This window comes from Marmota monax, unplaced genomic scaffold (assembly GCF_021218885.2).
Source record: "Marmota monax isolate L192 unplaced genomic scaffold, Marmota_monax_Labrador192_F-V1.1 WCK01_AAM20220418_F8-fsc00005, whole genome shotgun sequence".
In the NCBI taxonomy this organism is placed as follows: Eukaryota; Metazoa; Chordata; class Mammalia; order Rodentia; family Sciuridae; genus Marmota; species Marmota monax.
Genome location: NW_026692254.1, coordinates 20,839,162 through 20,845,161, shown reverse-complemented (window position 1 = coordinate 20,845,161; position 6,000 = coordinate 20,839,162). Strand labels below are relative to the sequence as shown.

At 35.0% G+C, this 6,000-nt stretch overlaps 1 long non-coding RNA gene across 2 annotated transcripts in view; it reads left to right on the top strand.

Moving 5' to 3' along the window:
- Positions 1–5,746: 5,746 nt before the first annotated feature.
- LOC131423936 (uncharacterized) overlaps positions 5,747–6,000 on the top strand; it is a 44,405-nt gene continuing 44,151 nt past the window's right edge. For both annotated transcript variants that reach the window (XR_009226132.1, XR_009226133.1), the window contains exon 1: positions 5,747–5,855. This is a non-coding gene — a long non-coding RNA (uncharacterized LOC131423936). The remainder of the gene's footprint in view (positions 5,856–6,000) is intronic.

Sequence of the window (6,000 nt, the reverse complement as noted above, 5' to 3'; positions counted from 1 at the left end):
TATAAACCCACTGGTTTCATTGAACAATTGTAATTTAATACAAGCTGCCAAATCTGACCATGATCCATGTTATAGGGTATTGTATGTTTTGTTGCCAGATGAGAAAAATGAATTTATCTGTAAATCTTAGGCAAGAAGGAGAAATACATTCTCATTTTGTAACATTTATTTCCTCATGTAATTGGTTAAGGCTTTACTTGGCTGTGTATCCAATTCAGCCAATAAAAATACATTTGATAGTGCTTTACTACTTGGCAAACCCCACTGTAAGGACTTCAATTGAATCCCCACATGCCCCTGCCTGCTCAATAGTTTTCTCCTCTCCATCTTTTCAACTTGGAAATGATACATTATAAACAGATATATTTATCTTCTAGCGAATCCCAAATGGATGGAATAAAGAGCTTGACACCAATTTTAAGCTTTTCTTTTTTTCTTTTCCTAATCATTTATTGCAGAAGAAAAATAGCCCTACAAAAATGGATTTTGTACCACATGCTCAATAAATCCTAGGTGTATTTCTCTTATTCTCTGTCCTACTAGAAACATGGCTCTATGAAGATTAATATTAAAGTCAGCCCAAGGCTGAGCACTAGATTTGAGCAATGACAAATTCCTCACCATTTCCCCACAGATCTTTTATTTTTTCTGCTAAGTTGTGAATTTCAAGCATGCCCTCTAAGTACACAGAGTGGAAAAACACACCTGTCAATAGATATAAATCAAAACTTTTTGACCTCTGATCGACACAGTGAAAGGATTTGATTTTTTGGTGTGTTATTTGAACTTTCATCTTACTAAATTTTTTTGTGCTTTCTGCAAAATTTAGATGACTCATAGTTGAAGTTCAGACTAGTATCTTGAGAACAAAAAGTAAAACGAAATTTGAAAGTCATTCTTCCCTCAATTTCTAATTTTAATGGTGAAATAGATTTTTAAAACAAGAATTAGAGGATTAAAATAAACTGAAAATGCAAATTGTATCAAGGATGAATGTGAACTCATATGAAAACACTCAACTATCTATGATTTAAGTTAATATGAATAATCTTGAATAGAGGACAGTTCTTAATAAAGATTATTAGCTTCCTACTCCCATTTTGTTGCAGATTCAACCAGGTCACATGACAATCTAACAGTCTACAGCTCTGCTGTTGGAGGTCAAACAGATCTCTGACTTCTGCTCACACAACTCTACAGTGAGACACTGGCAGAGTGGGGCTCTGATCCCAGCGGGTTTTTTTTTGTTGTTGTTGTTGTTAAATAGATGATGAGTCTATGAATTTGCCTTCCAGGTAAGACAAATCATCCTCCTTTCAGAAGGTCACCTATTCATTTATATTGCATGATCACTGTAGAGATCAAAGGAGATTATTAATCCTAAATAACCATTCCTACTAGCAGTTATAGTTGATGAAACAACTATGATAAGACTTTGTTATTTAGGTGAACTTTGGTGAAATAATTAATTACTTGGCTAGTAATTGAAAAACTGGAGATGAAAAGTCTGTAATTAAGTTCTGATCATTGTCACTAAGTACCATAGAATTGTTGGGCATTTTTATTTTTATATGTTCTAAAAAGTTTGCCATGGACACAAAACATTGAATCACAAGAAAGCCCATTTCAAAAGTAATCTGTTTTATTTCAAGTACAAAAATTTCATCTACCCATTTGTATTCACATTTTGCTTTTGAAAGATTATTTTACTTCGTTTTTAACATTTATTCTTGGAATTATCAACATGATCTTGATTGATAAGATGATTTTTTTAGTGATAGACATTTCTCTAAGCTTTGCGTACTATTTTGTATATGCACTGTTTGAGTTAGGAGGAAGGCTGGCTACAGAAAGCAATTGTGACAGGTTGATCACATTTTTCTTTTCCTATTACTCTTCAGAATTTTGTTTTATTGGGATTTTGATGGACACATGATAGTTGAGCATGTTGCAGGTTTGAATGTGATGCTTTGATTCATGTATAAAACTGTGTAATGATCAAATCAGGATGGATAGCATATCCATCACCTTAAAGATGTATCATTTCTTGGAAATGAGAACATTCACAATCCTCTCTTATAGCTGTTTGAAATAAGCAATGCACTGCTATCCTAAGGTATGTTCTATTAGGGAAGAACACTTGCCCTTGTTCTATTTTTTTTTTTTTTTTGAGAAATTGTCTCAAGTTTTCCCCAATTAAATAAACCTGAATTTGCGATTTGGGTTGCAATATCTTGATATCTTGCATTTTTAGCCTTTTCCCAAAGTCTTTCCCTGAAATTCTTTGGGTAAGGCATGAAGCCTTGTGTGGTCCCCTATGTGGTTAGGTTATTGCCCTGGGGCACTTCCCCTAATTGTGTTGATCCAAGAAGATATACCATAGCAAGGACATATCCAGACAGATAAGAAGCAGGAATTAAATCACTGAGTCTTTCTTTACAAATTATATATATATTATACTGGAGATTATATATATACATATATATATTATACTGGATATTAAATATATATATATTTATGAATATATATATATATATATATATATATTTATGAATTCATATATATATGAATTTGTACTGGAAATTAAATATATATATTTATGTACTGGAGATTAAATCTAGGGATGCTCAACTACTGAGCCACTTCCCTAGCACTTTCTATTTTTTATTTTTAGGCAGGGTCTTACTAATTTGCCTAGGGCCTCTCTTAGTTATTGAGGTTGACTTTGAACTTGTGATCTGCCTGCCTCACCCTCTAAAGCTGCTGAGATTACAGATGTGTGCCACATGCTTGACTCTTTGCAAATTCTTTTAATGATTCTGATATGTGCACTCTTGAAGCAATGACCAGACACTGTACCAGTGAACACATTAATTTCTGTTGCAATGGAGAGGGCATCTCCACTATTAGCAGACACCAGAGATGTCATTCAAATGCACTAAGTGGTGGAGATATTATGTTAGACCAAAAAGTAAGGGGTTGTTCAAATGTATGCCCATTTTTTTTCTAAGAATGTTTGTCTAGCCAAAGTATATTTGTTGATTTGAGTTTTCTGATCCTTGTTTTTGATTGCAGTTGCCTCAAATTTCATTCTCTCTCTCTCTCTCTCTCTCTCTCTCTCTCTCTCTCTCTCTCTCTCTCTCTCTCTCTCCCTCTCTCTTTTCCCTCATGTCCTCTATAATTTTTTCCCATTGCACTTAACATCTTCTAATACTATAAACCAAGAAAATTTGGAATCTTTACCTTACACTTTATTTTTTTTCTTGTTTTATAAGAATTATACAAAAAATTTTACAAAATTATAATTAGATCTGTAGCCCCCCCCACCTCACCCCAATCCCTGTGACTCTAGGTATTTCTCTTATTAAAAGAAATTAGCAACCTAAAATTTGAGGTATTATTCTCATCAATATTTTATACTTTCATTGCACATTTGTTTCTATAAGTACTTATTATATTGATTTTGTAAGTTTTATGGTTTATAAAAATAGTGTTAGACACATCATCTTTCTTGGACTTGCTTTTTGCCTACCACACATGGATACTCTCTTAATTAGTACTAGATTATAATAAATATTAATATGTGTAGGGTGAGGTTTGTGTCTTCTTTTGTTTGTTTTTGTTTTTTTGTGTATTTTTTATACTGAGGATTGAACCCAGAGGTATTTTACTACTAAGCCACATTCCCCACCCCTTTTTATTTTTTTATTTTGAGATAGGGTCTCACTAAATTGCTTAGGGCCTTGCCAAGTTGTTGAGGCTGGTTCGAACATGGAATCCTCCTGTCTCAGTGACCTGTGTCACTGTGATTACAGTAATGCAGTACTGCACTTGGCTTAGGGTGAGTTCTTCAGCCTTGCTCTAATTCAAAATTATCTTGCCTTTTCTTTTTTGCGTTATACTTTTCACATAAGTATTAGAATGAGCATTTCAAATTCTATAAATACACTACTAACAAGATATGAATTCCATGGAATTCATATATTTTAATTTGAAAATAATTGATATCTTCATGCAAGCACTGTTTAATTCTTCATATGATTCAATAAAGTTTTTTTCCTCTCTGTAAGTCTAGTACATCATTTTTAATTTCAATGTTTTTGATGTTGTGCTGACTCAGCAGACATCTTTGCATTGTATCTAACTTGGAAAGGAATGGTTTTCCATTTCACTATACAGTGTAATACCGGGTTTCTGTTCTCACGACTAAAAGGCTGGGGTCACTCCAGTTGAACTGGGCTAATTGGGCTGCGCAAAATAACCACACAAGAGACACAAATACCTTTTTCTTTGGGGTCGCTGTGATGGCTCCTCTGACCTTAAGGGTCACAGGAAGAGAGAGAGAGTGAGAGAGAGAGAGAGAGAGAGAGAGAGAGAGAGAGAACACGCTGACCTCTTTTAATGAGAAGCTATTCAAATGAGGCAAAGGGTCAGGTTTCAAGGGACTGAGTCTATCTTCATGATGTCCACTGTCAGCAGGTTGACTGACATCTGGGTAGGCCACACCCAAGGGCACAGAAAGAGAAGGGGACACACACAAGTCACTTCCATGGAAGATTCTATCCTAAACAGGGCAAGGGGTTATATTACAAAGGAACAGGTTAGCATAGTTCCACCCATGCAGGAGACACCATACCTTGAACCCAAGAAGGGTGGGGAAAGTTTTGCCTCATTTCTGTGACTGAGTGCCTCAGCACCCAGCCAAGGAGTGTGACTCAGTAACATGCAAGGTTGGTCTCCCAAGGTGTAAGACTTGTGTAAGGTTGAGTTAAAATCATCAGTAAGATAGTTGCCTTAGATGCCTTGCGTACATGTGCAGACATGTGTGAATCTTGAGTGGATGTTGGATTTTATCAAATGCAAATGCTTGTTTTATACACATTTAGGTATATATAGATATGTCTTATATTTTAATGCATTTATGTGGTGAATAGAATTAAGGTTTTTAATTTCACATGTTAAATCAACCATGAATTCTCATAATAAATCCACCTTGACCATAATGGTATTAAGAATAATAAAGTGGTCTTCTATTTGCTAACATTTATTCAGGAATTCTATGTTTATATTCATAAGAAAGATTGCATACTAGATTTTTCATGTGGATGTTTTTAAGTTTTAGCATCAATATTATTATTAAACTCAGAAAAAGAATTAGGGAGCATTCCTTCTTTCCTTCTTCTCTTTGAAATATTATGTATAAAAAAGGAAGACTGCAGTTTTTCATGTCTAAAAGAATTAGTACCTTAAACATCTAATATAGAGGTAATTTAGAGAATAGAATTTTGTTTACTGATTTAAAATTTTAATGGTTAAAAGTCAATTCTGGCTCTGTTTCTTCTAAAATCACAAATTTGGTATGTTACTTACATATAACTGAAAATTGGATATATTCAACTCAAAATCAATAATTTCTAGAAATCTCTCATTTTCTGTTGTTATATTGTTTTTGTTAGTTTTTTTCATCACTGTGCCTAAAAGACCTGATGAGAACAATTAGTGTGGGAAGCCGTTCTCGCATGTGATTGGGCACCTCCCTGATTGGGTGTGAGGCATTCTGGCTAAACTGTGTCGAACTAATCCCCACCCTCTCTAGGTATGAGAGCCCATCCGTGTGGGGGTGTAACTGACCATTGACCCTGAGACCAATCACTGACCCTGACCTTGGAATGCTGTTCCCCTCGACCTTCATTGGATGGAATTTTCCCCTGAATTTCTTGTCCCCAATAAAAAGCCACTCCCTGGCGTGTTCTCTCTCTCTTTCCTGCTAGTCTGTGTAAACCTCGCTGCCCCATTGGGTGGCTCGAGGCAGGAGCCAGAGGGGAGAGCCGTCTTAGACCTGGTCAAAGAAAAAGGTAAATTGAGTTTTGTGTGTTTATTTTGATCTCACTAGTTAACTTCTATGCTTTGAACCTCTTGTATGAAGCCAGTGTGCTTTTGTGTCTTTGCCTGCGCAATAACAACAGAATTTTCCATTTTATTAATAAATTATAAATTAAG